The sequence below is a fragment of the Echinops telfairi genome, unplaced genomic scaffold, assembly GCF_000313985.2.
Source record: "Echinops telfairi isolate 266 unplaced genomic scaffold, ASM31398v2 ScPeMD7_9;HRSCAF=40, whole genome shotgun sequence".
Classification (NCBI taxonomy): domain Eukaryota; kingdom Metazoa; phylum Chordata; class Mammalia; order Afrosoricida; family Tenrecidae; genus Echinops; species Echinops telfairi.
The window spans coordinates 94832117-94853050 of record NW_022103906.1 but is presented as its reverse complement, the minus strand read 5'-3'; positions in this window follow the sequence as shown (position 1 = coordinate 94853050).

The following is a 20934-nucleotide window of genomic DNA, read 5'->3' as shown; positions in this document are numbered from 1 at the left end:
AGGACCTGACAGTGTTCATTCTGTTGTGTGTAAGGTCACTATGGGTTGTAACTGACTGGATGGCACCTAGCAACAACAGCATAATTCAAATGCATTGATTCCTTTTTTCTTGTATCTCTTGTGGTAGCTACATAATCTCCTGTCAAACTTTCCAAGGAGTGGAGTCTAGCCTGTCAATCAGGTGACCTCATTTTGGAGGCATGAAGGAGACAAATAGCTCACTGGAGGCCAGAGACACACTCTTTGCTTCTTCTTCCTGTTGATAAGCCAAATGGAGCTATGCTCCAGGGCCCTAAAGCTGGAGGAGCCATGTGGAGACCCATGCCAGTGCTCAAGCTTCCACTGCCACTGGATCCATAAGATTTTCCACCCACTGGCCTGTGATCTTCCTGCATTTGACGTCATTGCTTGTGTTGCATAAGTTTGAAGTGGAATTTACAGTCTGGTATCGAGCATATGGGCTAATATTGGACATATGGACTTGATCTGAACTGAGCTGGGATGTTTTCTTAATATACAATTGCCCTTTGTATAAAGCTCTTTCTTATACACATATGAGTCTCCTTGGATTTGTTTCTTTAGTCTACCTGGAGTAACACACCTATTCAATTACAACATTCACATACACATGAAGTGATTGAAAAGACCATGACTTGAGTCAGGTTCACCTGTGTCCTCAAAGAGAAACCTTTGCTAGTCAATGCTTTAAAGAGGGTTTATGTAGTGGATTGATTTTGATTTTTTGACTGCTACTTCCATGAGCACTGAATGGGTACCAAGTAAAATGAAAGTCTGGTCAACTTTAATCTTTTCTCTTGTTCATGGTCCAGTCCTGAAGTGGCTTGGTTTTCTTTTATTTTCACATAGGTAAGGTATATTACCTTTTAATATACTGGTTGATAGAGAACATCAGTAAATGCTTCAATTCCTCTTCTTCTCTAGTAAGCAAAACTGTATTATCTACATATTTCATGTGGTTAATGAATCTTCTAATATGGTGCAGCTTTTTGCATTATTTGCTCAGCATGCAGATTAAATAACAATACAATGCTAAAGAAATCTTTCCTGATTTTAAAGCATGAAGGAAGCCGTTGTTCTATCTGAAAGACTCCCTCTTGGTCTGTGTACAAGTGCTGCGTGCGCGCAATCCCCATTCTTCTCTATGTTGCCCACAGTTTACTACGACTCTGCTGTCTTCTCTGTGGATTCTCTCTTTCTCTCTCTCTCTTTTTCCCTTTCTTTTTCTTTCATTAAGATTTTCTTTGTTTGTTGTTTTACATTCTGTTTAGTGAAGCCTCTAAATTCCCAGGCATAGTTTTACCTACATTTCCTTAGTTTGATGCCATTTTTATTACCACTGTGTTCTACAACACCTTTTCAAAGTGTTAAAGACAGAGCTTTGAAGATCAAGGTGCAGACATTAGGCTAGGTTCTCTAGGGAAGCAAAGCCCATCTACAACTGAATGATTTATATTTTTATAGAAGTGTGTGTGTGTGTGTGTGTGTGTGTGTGTGTGTGTGTGTGTGTGTGTGTGTGACAGGTTCTGCATCTCTGTGTGAGACAAGCTAGAGGCTTCTTTTGACTAGCAGAGCTCTGGGGCTGATGAACCCAACGTTGGCAGGAAGACTGCAGGCTTGTGGCCCAAACGATGATGAGTTCCAGGTCTGCAGGCCAGATGACAGGATGCGAATGACTTCCTGGATCCATTGGCAAGATGGCATGCCTTTGCTCAAGCCCAAATAATAGGCATTTGATGAGCCAAAGGCAGAATCCGGACCCACCAAAAAAATAAAGTTTCCCACGATGTCTATTTATATTGGAAGCGGGCCACCTCCCTGAGGTGATTATTTGCATCAGGACCGTGGCCTGAGTGATGGTGTTGCATTCTGCACTAATCTTATCCCACTATGGACTATTACAGATGATTGGTTGCGATTACATTGTGTTAGGTCAGATCATAGGCGGTTAGTAGTTGTTACCTGCCAAAGCCCTGCATGTTGGCCCCTCTAAACTGATGCAAAGCTCTCACTATCACAGTGTACTTGACCCAAGCCATCATATTTTAGTCACTTCATCTGCATGTGAAAGTTGGACAATTAAGAGAGAAGACAGAAGAATTGATACATTGGAATTTTGGTGTCTACAAAGAATGTTGAAAATACCTGTTTCGGTCAAAGGAACAAACAAATCTTTCCTAGCTGGCCAGACTTTATCTCATGTCCTTTGGACATGTTTTCCAGAGAGACCTGGGCCTGGAAAACAGCACGGGGCTTGGTAGGGTAGAGGCCCGTGAGTAAGAGGGTGAGCATCAAGGAGATGATTGAAACTGAGGCACCACAGTGGACTCAAACAAAGCAGTGGTGAGCAGGGTGCGAGAGCAGGTGCGCTTCCTTCTGTCGTGTGTTGGATCACTGTCAGTTGGAGCAGACTTAACAACAACAAAACACAGGGCTGCTGTGAGTGCGAGTTAACTTGATGGCAGTCGGTTTAGTTGCTGTGTATCAATCATGATTTCATCTGTTTGTACATGGCTGAAGAGTGTTTATGTGCCCCTAGATCCTGTGCTTCAGTGTCAACTGAAGACTTCTCAGGGAAAAGAAAGTAACCTAACAGGTTTCTCACAAGTTGTTCTTCACAACTAGGATAGATATTAAACATGTCCTCCTTTGGAATGGCTGATGAATAACACGTCCGATGCTTCCCACCTATTTATACATGTCTGGCATATCAAACTTACATAATGTAATTATCTAATCAATAAACAAATGCTTTTCAAAAATTGCACTTAATGCATTTTAATATTCTATGTGCATGACTTTTAGAGCTATTCAACACTTGGCAAATGGAATGCCTTTTAAATTTAGAAGCATCTTATAGAGGACAGTAGTATATTGGAACTTAAATTCTAAAGCACTTGCTTTGTGGAAGATTCAGTCTTCCAGTAGAAACTTTAGCTCCATTTTGAATTTTGACATCATTTCAGCCTTCATGTGAGTTCTTTCTGAATCATTAACCAGCACTACGGCAGCTGCTTGCCCCTCAAGCAGGGGGTGTTTGAAAGTAGAGTACAATTCCCCTGGCCAGGTGAGAGAGAGCTAGTCCTGTCCCAATGAGAATTGCTGGGCTTGCCTTTAATGATTTACAGATTTTATAGTCACTTAGAATTTGAGATGACAGTCACCACTCACTCATCCATTGCCACCTAATCATAGCAGCCCTATAAAATAGGGTAAAACTGCCCCTGTGGGTTTCCGAGAAGGTAAGGACTTATGGGCGCAGAAAGCCCTGTCTTTCTCCCAGTGATGACCGTACTCCAAGGTCACATCCGACCTGGACACTGAGTAGCCAGGTGGCCAAAGGGCCCCAGCACCAACTGAAAACCCTATTGAATTTAAAAATGTACATTTGTGTATGTCCCAACAACAGTACTTTTCCCATTTCTATTGTGTGGCCTGTAACACTGATAAATTAATCTGTCTTCAATCATGATTTTGTGATTTATCTCTATTTTCTACCACCTGTCAGGAATCATGTGGCATTGAGTCCTTTGGACACCAATATGGCTTCAAGGGGATGGTCCTCCTCATGTGGATGATTTTGTCTTTGTCACCTCTTTGTCCTGTTTAAGACTTCATAAAGTGGTCTCTATTAAATACGTTTGCATTTTAAGTCTTTTCTCCAAAAAAAGAGTGTAAAAGATGGCTTTTTCTCTGCACATCCCATGTAGACTTTATTAATCTATTGTGATTTCAGGTTATAAAATCATTCGGTTTTACAGAGGAGCTTTTCGTGGTTGAAATTCTACTTAATCCATAGGAGCTAACTCAAGGGCAATTTCAGGCATCTTTACTCTCTGCTACCCACTTTCTCAGACAAAATGAATTCAACTTCCATGACAATCCAGCAAATTTTGGTATATATTTCTAAGAAAGGAAACATCTCATCGTGTTGAACCTGAGTGTATGGGTCTTTTCAGTAGAGAAGGTGACATATGGTATTCCAAATGCCATTATACTTGTAAAATATGAAATATTGGCTAAATATTGTCACGTTTGAAAAGTGTATTTAAAGAATTTTCAGAAAATAAAAGGAGGCCAAGAACAAGTTTAAGAGAGACTGAAAGGACTATGGCCCCTGGTCATACACTAGGTTGGATTGTTGAGGGCTTCTTTCTACTATGTATTTTCTAGTAGGATGTTGGTGAGTCAAAGGAGAAAGAGGCAAAAGGTAAACTCAGAAAGTAACTGCACCTTGTCTTGTCCACGTTGCATGCAATACATTCAAGAACTCATATTAGATGGGGTATTAAGCAGCTTGATCTAGTTCTTTCAAAATGAACGCTTTTAAAAAGAATATTTCATAAGAATGAGCAATGCTATAGAGTCAAGTGTTTCCGGGGTAAGATAGGTGAGCATCGTTGCCTTACTCCTGGAGACTCTGGTGTGTAGAGTAGAACTTTCATCACTGACAGCCCAGTTAGCATGGTGGTAAAGCGTTGGGTTGATAACCACAAGGTCACCAGTTTGAAACTTCCAGCTGTTCTGTGGGAGAAAGATGAGGCTAACTACTCTTCTAAAAGTTTACAGTTTCCGGAATCCACAGGAGCAATTCTACACTGTCCTATAGGATCACTATCAGTCAGAACAGTGGCTTGATGGCAGTGACTTTTGAGTTTAATCTTTTGAAAGGTCTCCAGACCCATTTTCCAAAGGGCCTCTAGATGGGTTTGAAGCATGTCCCTTTAAGGTGGTAATAAAGGACCTACTGGTTGGTGTCACTGGGTGAGGATTCCTGTGGGTGAGGATTTGTTGTGGTGGTTAGGTGCTGTTCGGTGGGTTCACAGCAGAATGAAACACTGTCTACCCCTGCCCCTCTTCATAATCGTTATGTTTGACCTTGTTGCTGTAGCTACTGTGTCAATCCATCTCCTTGAGGGTCTTTCTCTTTTTTACTGCCCATCATCTTTACCAAACATGATGTCCTTTTCCAGGGACTAGTACACACGATCTCCTGGTCACATGTCCAAAGTACTTGAGACAAAATCATCTTTACTGATGATTGTTGCTTTGTAATAAGTTGTGAAATCACAAGCTTTGACTCTGCTCCTTTTCTTTTAAGCCACATTGTTTTGGCAGTTATGTGTGATGCATTGCAAGATGTAATAAGTACTCACAGCACAACGTGTAAACGCTTGATGGCTAAACAAAATGTTGGGGTGCAGTAGGAGGAAGACCTGGGGACCTGGTCCTGCTAAGGTGACAGCGTCGGACACTCTGCGGAGCAGTTGCACTGGGACAAACTGGGTGACTAGGCATCAACACCTACTCATAGGGCGCCAGCACGAGCAACACCATGGCCAGTTGTGTTCTTCAAGAGATTAAGAGGCCCGACTCTAACCATCCCTTTGGAAAATTCAGAATTTATTGTAAAACAGCACTGAATTCTGTTTTTCTCAATCCTGCTAGTAACCAGGAAAACAGCATTTGTTTCATGTTTAGAAAAGCTTTAATTCAGAAGATGTCTGTGACTTTGTCAGTGACACACATCTCTCACAGGGCCATTTCATTACTATTCAATTAAGCAAATATTGATTTACAGAGTAGGCGTGTTTCATGTGAACAATTGACATCTTCATTCATAAATCAAAGTCAAGCACATCAAGGTTTTTAGTAGAGAAGAAAATTGTTTAGAAACTGAAGTCGTTAGACCTGCAAATCATAGCTTATGTTGCTAAACAGTTTCCTTTTCTTTTGAGGCTCTATTGGTAACTAGTATCATAATCTCTGATCAGTCTGAGAAGTATGGGATCCTGCCCTGGCCCAAATATAAACATGTCATAATATTTAAAGGCCGTAAAACACAGATGAGGTAACATACTCCGTATAGTTACACTGAATTATGCGAAACCTGACAATTTAGTTTATAAAATGTGGCTTCCCTCTCACCATTGTAAGATTGTATTCCACATGCAATTCACTCCTTGGCTGGCGTGGGCCAGCAACAATCCCTAGAAAAGGCGGAGTGAAATCTAGGTCAAGACTTTAGAGACTCGAGAACACACACTGGCTTAGAGGAGCACGTTCCTCTGGGAACACACCTCTTCCCGTTGCTAGGCTTTCAGAGCATCCGCTCCACGGGAGAAAATGCATAGCCCGAATAACAAGCTGTGGAATAGGAGACACAAAGTAGAAATCACTATAATATAATATAATGAACCTATTACAGACTTTTCAAACATACCTAAAACAAGAGCCCTTTTCCTTGCAATGTCTTATACATTGAACTTGGGAGACTATGGATGTGAATGATGTAATTGAATAAAAATGGGGTAGTGCAAGACTGGAGAGTTTTAATAGTAATGAATGAGTTAAGATGATATATTATTTATCAGATATGCATATATGGGAATCCTGGGTATTCAATATTTAAGAACACAGCTTCTAACTGCTGACTATGAGGTCAGCAGTTCAAACCTACCTTCCACGATGCAGAGGGATGAATCAGTATTATTCTGTGAAGATTTAGTCTTGCATTGCCTAGGGAGCCATTCTACTGTGTTCTGTACAGGCTCTATGAAGTCAGAATTGGCTCCAGAATAATGGGATTTACAGATAGAGCAATATATAACAAGAAAATAGAAACAGAGTTGTTATTTACTTATTTAAAATATGTGTGCCTGAATAATTTATTTGGAACTTGGTAAAGAATGTTGAATATACCACAACAGCCAGAAGGATGAACTATTTCTTGATGTACAGTCATAATGCTTGAGATAGTTTATTGTGCCAGCCTGGCTGATAAACGCAGGTGGGATTGACTGAGGGGTGGAGAGATGGATGGCTTGGTGAGGCTTGCCTTTCTTGTGTCTAGCTCTGTGTTGCTGTAAGTTGAGGTCCCTTTAAGACTTCTCTGGAGCTGGGGACTGGCAATTGGTGACCTGCCTTGTGATTGGCTGCTGTGCTGACATAGCCTAGCTCTCTCTACAAATAGAGGAAGATCTGGCATCAGACAGAGACTTGAAGGACTGCTAGTCTCTCAACTTTCTCTCACGGACGTGAGTTGCACTAAGCCATTTATAGTGCTTTCAAATTTAACTGTTTATTTCTTGTATTGTATATGATTTAACAGTTCGTTTCTCATTATATATCTAATTATCTTTATAAATAAATATATTATATTATCAGGAATTTGGTTTTATCTCTCTAGAGAACCCTGCCTAACACAATGCTCCTTTCAAACTTTGTCTCAATCCTTCACATATGTCACCCGAAGTTGGTGGCTAAAGTAGAAGGAAGAGCAGTGAAAAATAGAAGCTCTCAATGGGCTCAAATGTCGCCACCATGGTGAAAATAGCACAGGGCAGAGTTCTGTTCTGTCGTACAGGTTTCGGGGCTTGTAACTAACTCACTGGCACCTAACAACAACAATGGCATGAAGAGCTTTGAAAATAGAAGTCCGTTCTAATTCTTACAAGGACGCTATAGAGAAGACTGGTCACTTACTATCAGATCACACATTTTCTAGATATGGTAAATGACATACAGACAAAGTCACTTATCAAAGGTCACTTATCTAGTTAGTGACAGAGCTAACACTAGACTCCTGATTTCCTAGCTCTTAAAGTACCCTTTGAATACAGCAGTCAACAGAGTTTTAGGGTCACTTGTCAGAGAAGGGGACTGAGACCTCAGAAATCATGTAACATGCCCGAGTTTACCTGACATTTGTATCGCTGTAGTATAAGGGCATGTTAGAAACCAAGATTTTCAATCATTAGGCTGTGTTATTAACTACAAAGCTTTACCGTATCCTAATTCTACATGTGTGCATATATGCCCTTGATATGTCAAAATCCAGCTTCCAGATTAAAATAAAACTTGTCATTGCTTTATTTAGTTAATTCAGTAGCATAAAGAAAATGAGAAGATACTAAATTGTCTCTTGACTGGATGAACCATATTTAAACAAATATTTTACATCTTAAATAACTCAAATTTGTATAGTTTTGATAGACTCCCACCTTATTTAGATACTTTTGGTGCCATTTTTTACTTTAAAAAGTTTTAATTGAATGAATCCCTCTAATAACAAGATACACCAAACATCATTGATTTGGTCAGAGAAAACATGGAATTTTAAAAAAATTGTAAGAGACATCAAAGGTCTTCCTTCCCCCTTTTTCCTTATTCTTATATGTTAATTTTCATAAGAATGAGTGTTTCCTGTAGATTTTATTCATGACAGATCAAGTCAACCCATCAAAATATCTCATAACCCTTCCTGTTCAAAAGCACCTTCACAAACTGAGAACATGTTGTACTCATTGGTACCTCTCCCACCTCTTGCTTCCATATAGAATGCAATTAATTTCTCCTCCACAAGAGAACAAATATGACATTTGAATCTCTTCTATTGTTCAAGTTCTTTCATAATTCTAATCCCTCTTGATTCATGTGTACATTTCTCATATTCATTGATATATTCAGTCAACAAAAGTTTATGGGTCACAAACTACAGTTGAAATAAATCAGCAGCATTTACCTAACAGTAAACAAGAGGCAGGCATTGATCAGAGTGCTTTACAAATATTAACTTGTTTAACCTTCACAACTCTATGAGGTAAGTCGTAGCATTTTTTCTGAGAGTAGATAGATAATTTCTTAGTGCAAGGTCTATTGTTTTTCAAAAAAACGATCGCGTGAGTGGATGGATAAATGCATAGATGGGTAAATTGATGACTGCACAATAAAAAACTCTTTAATTCTCTGAGCTTCACTAATTCTCCTTATTACTTGCTTGATTTTGTAGTCAATGACCGAGTACATCTGCGGTCATTGTTTAAATCAAAATCGACAAGGATATTCAAAATCAAGGATGCCTTTTCTTAACATCTGTTTCCTTTATGTATTTTTCTTTTTTATATCATTTTATTGAAGGTTTGTGCAATTCTTATCACAGTCCATGCATACTTCTATTGTGCCAAGCACATTTGTATATTGGTTGCCATCATCATTCTCAAAGCATTTTCTTTCTACTTGAGCCCTTGGTATCAGCTCCTCATTTCCCCCCCTCATTTGTCCCCCACTTCACAAACCCTTGATAATTTAGAAATTATTATTATTTTGTCATGTTTTACACTGTCCAAAGTCTCCTTTCACCCACTTTTCTGTTATTCACCCCCTAAGGAGGGTTATATGAAGATCCTTGTGATTGGTTCCCCCTTTCTACCTCACCTTACCCTTACTCTCTTGGTATCGCTACTCTCATTATTGGTCCTGAGGGGTTTATCTGTCCTGGATTTCCTGTGTTTCCGGTTATTATCTGTACCAGTCTATAACCTCTAGTCTAGCCGGATTTGTAAGGTAGAATTGGGATCATGATAGTGGGGGGGAGGCAGTGGGGGGAGCATTAAATAACTAGAGGAAAGTTGTATGTTTCATTGTTTCTATACTGCACCCTGACTGGGAGGATGCATTTAAGGACACTTTGAGCTCTTAAATATATATCATTCAGAGTTGTCTCAAAAGGTTATTATTGCACAAGATCCCCACAGGCTAAGAGAACCGCTCTTGAAATTATTCTAATGAGGGGATGACAGCAGAGTATGTAAAATCCTAACCACCTTGAAATGGCATGATGCCTCCCTGGAGGGGAATCTTCTGCAATCAAGGCAAAATCCTGTGCATTAAAGTGCTCCTAACGCTTTTAGATATATTCACTCTGACTCTAATTAGCTCAAATCCAAATTAAATCTAGGTCATCTTTTCAGGGCTCTCCAAACTCTGTGATGATTATTAGTTGCCGTGATGAGAATGACCTTCAGCATTTCCTTAACACATTCACACTTACTCGGATATGAAAAGTACAGTTTCCAGTGATCCTGATATAGTACAGCTCTGCCACATATCAGTGTCATTAGGCAATTCAGAAAAGAAAAGGTCTCAGTTACATATACCCATAGATGAACTTCTACCAGTTAGCTTCACTTGTAAGCACCTGCAACTTTTTTCTGTCTGTCTATGAGTCAACATGGGCCAGAACCAATTTGACGACAACTTACCAAAGGTTGTTTTCAAAATGTTAAAAGCACTTTTCACTAGTACAATATAAAAATTTGGAATAACTACAAATGGATTTTATTCCTATAGACTTCCCTGACAAATTACTAGAATTCTTAGAACGTATGGAATGCTTTCTTTTGACTTTGGCTTGCTGATCATTATTATCCCTCAAAGCCCAGTCTACATGGCACCATGGATAGCCCATTATCTTTAATTTCCCCAAAATAAGTTGCAGGGATGCCTCAGTTGTCAAACGGTCCCAAGCTTGAACTTTCCACTGCTCACATAGCAGAGTTTGAAAACAATCTGCTCCGTGTTCATAACTTTGCTCAGTCATTGAACTGAAAATCCAGCTTGGAAAAACCTGTCGGGGGCCCACAGTGAGTCATGCATCGCGTCTCGCCAAGGACCCAAAGGGGTGGCGCTGTAGTCTTCAGTGCTGCTCTCAGCTAGACAACGTAGCATGCTGTGTCGGTGTGTTGACACATTCATCATCGGGCTTTCTTTTGCACTTAACTTGCTTAAGACACTGTACTCAGGGCTCCAAAGAAAGTGGGTGATTCTAGCAGTAAAGTTCAAAGAAGACTGTGAGAACCATGATAAATCATTGCGAAATTGGAATCAGGATGCCACTTATCTGATTTGGCAGCTAAATACAACATAGCTGAGTCGACCAAAAAAAAAAAAGGAAAAGTGATTAAAGTGACTAATGTAGTGAAAGATGTGAAATCATTAACCACAAAACAAAGAAACCAGACCATCGAAGAGGTTAAAAGTTACTGTTAATTTCGGTAAGTTAGAAACAACTTGGGGGTGATACTTTATCCAAGACAGTGATATGGGAGGAAGCTAAAAGCCTAATGATTTCATGAAGCCTAGTGAAAGAATGATTTCATGAACACAAAACACAACAAAAAATTCTTGTGGGTGCAAGTGCTGAGCAGCCTGAAGTGTGCAGACCCAGCCATGGCTGGTTTGACGAATTCAAAGTGAACAGGCCACACAGTGTCATGTGTCATGGGGAAGATCGAGTGCAAACAAAGATGACGTCCATAACTCTGTGCCTAAAATTACCAAATACGTGTCGGCTAAGGGCTTCCTTCCCCAGCAAGTGTTCAACTATGACAAAATCAGACTTTTGGGGGGAAAAATGCCCAATGGGACCTTCATTATTAAAGATCAAGATGCATTGCTGGGCCACAAGCCTATGGAAGATAGGCTCATGCTGTCATTGTGTGGAAATGCTAATGGGGATTTTAAAGTGAAGCCCATGCTAGTATAGCATTCCAAAAATCCACAAGGCTTTAAACAAGCGAACATAATGAAAAATAAGTTAGGGGTGAGGTGCAGGGCAAATAATAGAATGTGGGTGACCAGGAGGTGTTTTCTTGAGTACCGTAGGTACATGAAGCATTTGGGCCTCTTGAAAAAAACAAAACCAAAAAAGCTTGCAGGAGAAAAGATTGCCTGACAAAGCACGCCTCTTAATGGGCCATGCTCCTGCTCATCCTCCAGGCTTGGAGGGTGAGCTGTTACTTAAATGCTCTTTATCACTGTTTAGTTTGTAGCCCTGAATATGACTCCTCTCATCCAGCCTGTGGGCCAGCAAGTCACTGCTGGTTTTAAAGAGCTATATAACAAAGCACTGTTCCAGAAGTGCTTTGAAAGAAACTCAGATACTCATTGGACTTTTCAAGAGTTTTGGAAAAATGATTTTCACCTCTTCCCACTGCATTATCTTATTGGCAAAGCTAGGTGGATGGGTGGGTGGGGGGGTTCTTTTACAAGACTATGAACTGTATGTGGTGAAAGTTGTGACCAGACGCTGTGGCAGGGTAGACTTTGAAGGCTTTCAGGACTTTGAAGAAGAGCCTATTGTGGAGAATATCGTGTGTCGTGGCTGGTCTGTGGGTCTAGAGAAGTGCTTCTCAACCTGTGGGTCATGACCCCTTTGGGGGGTCGAACAACTCTTTCACAGGGTTAGTCTAAGACCATCAGAAAGCACATATTTCCCATGGTTTTAGGAACCTAGACTCCTCTCTCTTTCTCCAGGCGGATCCACCCACATGCAGATATGCCCACATACGAGTACCTGGTGTGATGACATCATTGCGCCAACCCTATTACCTACACCCCATACAAATACAGGTGTATGTGGCAGGGTTGGCATCATAATGTACTTATGTGGACCAGTCACATATGTGTAGAGAGCAGCTACTGTGTAGAAAGCAGCTGCTGTGTTGAAAGCAGCTACTCTGTTAAAAACAGCGACTGCGTTGAAAGCAGTAGTATTGGAAGTAAAATGACACTTCATGAATTCTAATTACTGGGTAAATGTGAAATCATCAACTACTGCAAAAAAAAAATTCTGTACCATGGGATCTTAATCTGGAGTCTGATAGGTCTTTTTATATTCAGCTGTGGTTGATATGAATACTGCCCCCTTGTGATAGTAACAGGTATGTAAAACAACAACAGCAACACAGAGAATGGTAACACATAGGAAACTTTAATGAACTGTATTGACTGAACTATGCCATGTATCAACTTTTGTATTATTAAAGCTATTGTTATATATTAGTTTCATTAGCAAACCATCCCTTGACAATGCAATATGTAGAGAAGAATGTTAAGAAAATGAAATATAGTGAGGATTTTTTACAGTATGGTTTTACCTCAATAATAACAGCAGTAATTGAGAAACCAAAATGTGTTATTTGTTGTGACATTCTGTCAGCCAAAATCTATGAACCTGAACAAATTAAAACATCATCTTGATAGCAAGCATCTGAGCTTTGCTGGCAAGGATACCAACTATTTTAGAAGCAAAGCTGATGGACTCAAGAAAGCCAGACTTGATACTGGTGGCAAGTACCACAAACAAAATGTAGCACCTGTTGAAGCTTCCTATTTGGTCACACTCAGAATCACCAGAACTATGAAACCTCACACCATTGCTGAGGATTTACTGTTGCCAGTGGCCAAAGACATTATTCAAGTTATGATTGGAGATGAATTTGTTATGAAATAGAGTGCAATTTCCTTATCTAATGACACTGTCTGCAGAAGAATAGTTGATATGTCTACCATTATTCTCAATCAGGTAATCCAGGAAATTAAATCTGCTAGACTTCCAATATTTAGCATCCAGCTCGATGAATCTACAGACATTGCAAACTGTTCATAGTTACTGGTTTACGTGAGGTATATTAGTGATGGTGACTTTAAAGATGAGTTTCTTTTTTGCAAACTTCTTGAAACGACACAGTTGGTTCATTTCTCAAAGAGCACAAGATCTCTTGGGAAAAGTTTTGTGGTGTTTGCACAGATGGTGTTCCAGCTATACTAGGATGTTGATCTGGATTTCAACATTTGGTACTGAATGAGTCACCAAAAGTCACCGGAACTCCCTGTATGATTCACTGGGAAATACTAGTGACGAAGACACTTCCACATGAGTTACAAGAACTAATGAAAAGTGTCATAAGTTTTGTAAAGGTGAGCACTTTAAACAGTTGACTGTTTTGCAATTGTGCAACGAGTTGGATGTGCCGAATAATGCTCTGCTATTTCACACTGAAGTGAGATGGTTGTCAAGAGAAAACGTTTTAAAACGTGTTTTTGAGCTTTATGATGAACTCAAAATGTTTTTCAATCAAAAAGCAAGACCGCAGTTTGAAGCACTTTTCAGCGATAAAAGTGAACTGCAGAAAAGAGCATACTTGGTTGACATCTTTGCCATCTTGAATGAGTTAAGTTTATCACTGCAAGAACCAAATGCAACATGCTTAGCTTTGTCTGAAAAGATCAGATCATTCCAAATGAAACTTCAGCTTTGGCAAAAAAAAAAAAAATGGATGAAAATAAAATTCACATATTGCCTACCTTATCTGCTTTCTTTGAGGAACAGGACATTGAACCAGACAAAAGGATTACAATGATAATTTATGTGAAAGAACACTTTCACATGCTTGCAGACGAAATTTCATCGTACTTCCCAAATCTACCTGACACCTCATTTGCACTTACCAGAACCACGTGCACAATCAAAGTTGAAGATGTTCCTGAGACAGAACAAGAGGAGTTCATTGAACTTCTTAACAGCAATGCATTGAGAATTGATTTCTCTACAATGCCAGTTACAAAATTCTGGATCAAATGTTTGCAGTCCTATCCTGTTCTGTCTGAGACTGTGTTGTGACTTCTTCCATTTCCAACAACATATCTTTGTGAAGCAGGGTTTTCCAGCTTGTTGGTTATCAAGTCTAAAAACAGACATAGACTTGTTGTGGAAGAAGATCTTCGTTGTGCTCTTACAAAGACTGCCCTGAGAATTTCTGATCTGGTGAGAAAGAAGCTATCTCAACCTTTGCACTGACATTGGCTTTTTACACATACTGTCACAAAATGCAGCAGTGTAGTTTACTGTTGTTATATGAAGACTGTTACCCATGCTACACCATGCTTCAAGACAAAATTTCATTTATTTGCAATAAGAAATAAGTCTTTCACAATATATAATTACAGATTGTTTTTGTGATTAATCACTATACTTTATGTTCAATTTGTAACAATGAAAATTCATCCTGCACATCAGATATTTACATTACAATTCATAACAGTAGCAAAATACACCCCTTATTCCATGTTCTCTTCTGAACCTTGAAACATGTGGTAAATATGACAAAGTCAGTATTTTCATAGAATGTGCATCCTCATGCATAATTTAAAAAAATTATAGAAAAAAATTAAAGTCAGCCTTTATTCAGTATAGTATTTTCTTATAAAAAAGGAAATGCTAGTACCATATAATCCAGGAATCTCTCAAGTGACTGTTTACCTTAAAGATATAAATAATACAACACAGACATATGCACACCTATGTTTATTGCAGCAGTTTCCATAGTAGCAAAAACATGGACTAGATATCCAAACGTTGGTGTATTCATACAATGGAATATTGTGCATCAATATAAAACAAGGCCATGTCCTAGAAACTCTGTAAGACATGGAAAAACTAGACAACATTATGCTTAGCAAATTAATCAGTCTTATAGAGATTAATACTTTATAACACCATCGTTGTAAGAAAAAGATAGAAAAAAGAAATGTGGTTTATACACCAAAAGTGAACACTTTGATGACTGGGAGGAGGCCACAGACAGGGTGGGAACAGGAAGTAGGGAGGCCTAGGGTATTAAGGAAGGAAGAAACAAGGCAAAGTGGTGAGGGGGGAAGAGAATCACATCAATGGAGAAGCCCAACAGGATATTGTGGATTATATTTCTTGAAATGGCTTTATATATATGTATGTATGAATGTTTATTTTTGTATATATGTATGTATACATATGTATTTTAAGTAATATGTATACATCTATATTACCTTTAAAATACTTCTGGATGCCTTATTCCACAAAACTAAATGTTGGTCAGAGTGGAAACAGGAAAAAAAAGGAAACATAAAACTGAAATGGATTTGGAATCTTTCGTGAAAAACAAGTTTATTAAAAAAAAAAGTTTCCGGTTATATTCTAAAATTGTAATAAAACTAGAGAACTATGAATTGCAGTATAAAAGACACTAGTTGGCTCTTTAAGAAAAGGACCATCCATGCTGAGTATTGAAGAATAAGTAAGAGTAAGAGTCCGCTATCAAATATGAGCTGGAAACCATGGGATGCAAAACAGAGAGGACGTTTACAGAAACACCCAGACGTGAGATAAAGAAGATATGCCAGAGGAGACGGAAGGAGCTCATTGTGGCTAAGACGTTGTTTGTTTTAGGAAAATATTTGCTTGATGCAATATATAAATATGAATTCAAGTGCAATCCTTGACAATTTTTATCTTTTCTCGTTAGTCATGCTGGGGTTTTTTGGTCTAATTGTGAGGGTTTTATGTATTTATGTTTAGGTGCAATCCACAATGAAGGGTGTCATCACTGATCTTCACTAATAAGAGCTGCAAGCCCTCTTGGTGTTCAGCAAGCAGCATTGTGTCATCTACATATAATAGAGTTTTCTTTAAGTCTTCTTCAAGTCTTGATGCCTCATTCGTCTCCATAAAATGCAGTTCCTCTAATGTGTTTTCAGCATAGAGATTGAGTGTGGTGAAAGGCTACAACACTGACCCACACCTTGTCTGATTTTGTACCACCCACTATCTCCTTGTTCAACATCAATGGGCTTGTCTATTTACAAGTTCCCAATGAGTGAAATTAATTTCTTTATTTCTATTATTCACAATGTGATTACTAATTTGTCATAATTTTCACATCTGTATGCCTTTGCATAGCTACCACATATTCTCATGTATAAGCCGAGGATTTTAGCACATTTTTAATGCAGTTTTTGTGGTAAAATTAGATGCCTCGGCTGATATTCAGGTCCACTTATACTCAAGTATATATGGCAATAATAAACAGGTAAACATATTTCTGGTATTCTTTGCTTTGAGCCAAAATACATCTGATATATTAGCAATATCCTTTACTATAAATTATGTTCTGCATCTGGCTTACGTTTCCGGCAGTACCTTCCAGCAGTACTGCTGTAACTGCTATTAAATGATCATCTATGAAAAGTTTCTTACATGTGTTATTCATGATATCATTTGATAATTTCCACATCTCTTGTATAACCTATTTTGGAATGGGCTCATACATGGATTTCTTCCAGTTGCTTGGTCACTTCATTGTTTTCCAATTTCTTAGCATCGGTAAATGGGTATTTCCAACATTTTATCCATTTATTTACCCATATATGAAGCACAGATGTAAATCCAATTGCTATCTGACAACTCCTGAAGTCTTGTTTTTTGCCAGTGTTATTAGTGTAATGTGGACTTCTTCCTTGGATAACTGATGCACAATAATTTTGAAATGCAACAAGCTTAGATGCTTGTTTCTTGATGAGGGCTTAATCCAACTCCTGTGAAGACTTATTCTCATAATTCCTACTGCTGTCTCTGAGAGTTTGTCTTTCCTTTGAGTCATCCTTTCTTTTTCATAGAAAAGAAAGACTGATGTTTGCCACCTATGGTACTTCTCGGCCTTAAACCACATAAGGTTGTGGGGACACTGTCTGTCCCTTTCTACCCAGACCTCTACAATTCTTTTAATGCATTTGCAAGGCCCCCATGTATCAAATTATAATATACTCCAGTAGATTAAATTTACATAACAAATATATTTGACGTTTTCTCTTCTCGGAGTTTGACTCCCTATAAAGCTGGTCTGGGGCAGGACTCTCACAATTCATAGGAACCCTACTGGATCTCTGACCTCTGAAGTATACCAGGAATATCCTTCTCAGAAACCAAACTCACTGCCATCGAGTCAATGCTGACGCAGAGACCTCCTGTGGGTTTCTGAGACTACAATTGTTAATGGAAGTAGAAAGCCCACTCTTTCTTCTGTGGAGCGGCTGGTGGTTTCGAACTCTAACCATTCGGTTTGCAGCCCAATACATAACAACTACACCACTAGAGGTCCCTTAGATGATGTTTATGTGTTAAAAAGTATATATGAAGACCAAATGTAAATCATAGCAAAATGTTCTACAGTTCCATACTCACTTTTATCTTTACCCCCAGATATTTTTTTCTCCATCACCCTCATTCTGATCTTTATTCTGAGGCAATTTCTGAATTTGAGAATGTTACTGATAAAGATTAGGAGTAAAATATAGTTTTACATTATAACTCAGCAAATCCCAGATCCTTTATGTTTTCTCTAAATTTTGTTGATAAATGAATTTTTTTAGCTCAACCCTCTCTATTTTTATCTTATCTTAGGCACGACCTAAAGAAACCAATTGAACGTGTTTAAGATTTGCCTTGAGATTTTCTCAGACATATCCACCAGTTCATTAGTTTGTTTATTTAAGAATTTATCCCTTATGGAATCTCATTCCCTCACATTTAACACTCTCACATTCAGGCACCTTTCTCTTAAACCCTTTCAAATTCAAGAGGTGGAAACTTAAATGGATCCTCTTGATAGGAAGAATGTCATAGTATGTCCTGGCAATGTTTTAAACTGCTCATCTTTAAGCACACAATTTTCACAATTGTTTTCTAAGATCAAGAGCCAAAGGAGAGGGGGGAATTTGAGCAGATCATAAACTAGATCCAGTTTAAAACTTTTAAATTTGAGCTGGCTGTAACGTACTGTATTCACTTTGTCATGATGTATAGAGAGTTTTATTCACATTTGGAGCTCAGGATGAAGATCAGACTGAAGTTACAGTCTGGAGAATGCATGTGATATTTGAGAGACATGTATTTCCATGACAGAACCCTGAGGGATACTGACGCTAATGGGAGGAGCACGTAGACATACCCACTCTCGAAACATAAAGGAGATAGACAGTGTCATCGTGGTCAGGAGAGAGACCAGTGGAAGGATTTATTTCAAGAAAGAGCATTGTCATCATGGAAACACTGAAGGTAGATGATGCCCAGATGGTAAGGACTGAACACATTTGATTTCATAGCCAGAAGACTCTACTGATTAGTGAAAACTGGTCATTTAAAATAATAAAGGCAGAAGATAGATTAAATAAGTTGAACCTACACGAAAAAACCTAGATACCGGAAAACAAGCATTTCTGGGAAGGTTTGCCTTGTGGAAAGAAGAAAGAGAACAGCTTCCTATCATGCGTGATAAACTGAAGGAGAGCTGTTAGCAAAGTTAAATTTAAGTGCTACTTAGAAGTAGTTAGGAGTCCTGGTGGCATAATGGTTATGAGTTTGGCCACTAGCCACAAGGTCAGCCCTTCAAAACCACCAGAAGCTCTAGGGGAGAAAAGCAAGGCTTTCTAACTCCCATAAAAACGTACAGTATCAGAAACCCACTGGAGCGGTCCTACCCTGTCCTACAGGGTCACGATGAGTCAGAGTCCACAAGATAACAGTGAGTTTGGTTTTGGGTAGTTAAGGAGACCTGGCTTAGTGCCTTAGGTGCAGGGATGCTAACCTAACAGCAAGGTGGGCAAACTCACTAGCTAGTCCACAGTAGAAAGATGAGGCTCTTTGGAATCCCAAGAAACAGTTGCACTCTGTCCTAAAAATTGTTATGAGTCAAATAGATGCTGTGGCAGTGGACTTTTGCTTTAGAAGTAGGTAGTAGAAAATGCACAGTGTAAATTAGGACGAGAAACATCTCCACTTAAAGACTTGCTTTTTGTAAGTTGGACTGAAATGATAAACAAGTTGTCTGGTGACATGATTCATTTTAGAGAATGCAGAAATCAGAAAACTGCAGGTAGATTTTAGAAGCCATAGCGACAATTTAAAGACGTTAGTAGTTAATAGTATTATTTTCTCTCTTACATAAAACGCGAGGTTACTTTCTGAGCATGTGATTTAGCAAGATGAGTTAAAGGGAATCAGATAAGTGGGGAAGGTTTACGTTAATCTTTATGGAAAATGACAAGAACACTGTCAGGAGAATGATACGACTGTGGGCTGCAAGGCCAGTGGAGCCAGAGCAGGGACCACTTACTTAATTCCCTCTCCTGACCACCCTGCTCAGTGTCCCTAGAACTCCAGGAAATTCCAACTTGACCGCATGGCCCTTGGCCTTGCCTTCCCTGATTCCATCATATTCTTTGATCTCAAGAAAGAGGTGCTGAGCTTTGAGATCATCCGACCAAATTATCTACAAGAGGACAAATTCACAAGTCTCTCTCCTTGATCAGAGTCCTCAACTGGTTCCTATTATTTGTTCAAATACCCTATTTTAAAGAGCTCAGTTGCCCTCGATCAGTGTGCTTTGGGTCAGTGTTCCAGATACCGTTACAACATTTTTAGCATCTTCCCTTTTTCTATTTTATAGAAAAAGTAAAAGCAATCTATTTAGGGCTAAAAATAGTCACCTATATTCACCATGCCTGTACTTCAAAATCTTATCATATATTTAATACATTTGTTTCTTCACTGTCCAGCCCTTTTTTCATAATTCATCTCAACTCAGACACCTGACTCTTTGTCTCTACTTCCTTCTTAGTCGAAAGCCTTACCTAACACTTCATAAAAGAAAAATGAAAGCAGAGTTAAATGATTATACCATGTTTTGGATTGAATTGTGTGCATGAAACATGCATTAGAATCCTAGTCCCTATACATGTGCATATAATCCCATTTGAAATAGGATCTTCTTTGTTACATTAGTTTAATAGTATAAATATAATCATAATTGGGTTAGGAGAAGAACGGATTAGATAGAGAAATGCACATGGAGTGACGTGCACATGGAGCGACGACAAACATCATGTGAGAGTTGTTGATAAGCCAAAGAATCAGAGATGCCCAGAAATACCTGAAAGGAAGGAATTCACATAGCAGAGACATTTCTAGTTTTAAAGCCACACATTGTGGTTTTTGTGTTACAGTAGCAGCAAATGGCTATAACACATACATTATAACGATAAGGCACTTAGAATCTGAGTCAAAGAATTTCAATCATTATTAATCATTATTAATATTATCATCATTAACTAAATGTCTGAGGACTGCAATAGGGAAGACAATGTTTAAGAGGATGCAGGGGAAATCTTTAAAGGAAAGAAGCGAGACGCAGGATGCGGGGACCAACATGCACAGCCCTCCAGGGACAGAAGAACAGAAAAGAATCAGTGGCCACGAAGAACACTTGTCTTAGAAGGTGAGCAAGTGCAACATCAAGTTAGGAAGAATAATCAGTGCCTGTGATCGTCCGGTGATTGAACTTGGCCCTCTTGGGAAAGCCAATCACATCGGGATGGCCTTCATTCTTAGGCAGGCCTAGTGGAGCTGTGTGCTGAGCCAAAAAGACGAATGTCTACAAACCTCACTTTATGCGGGAAACATCAGCACACTGTTGGTAAAGG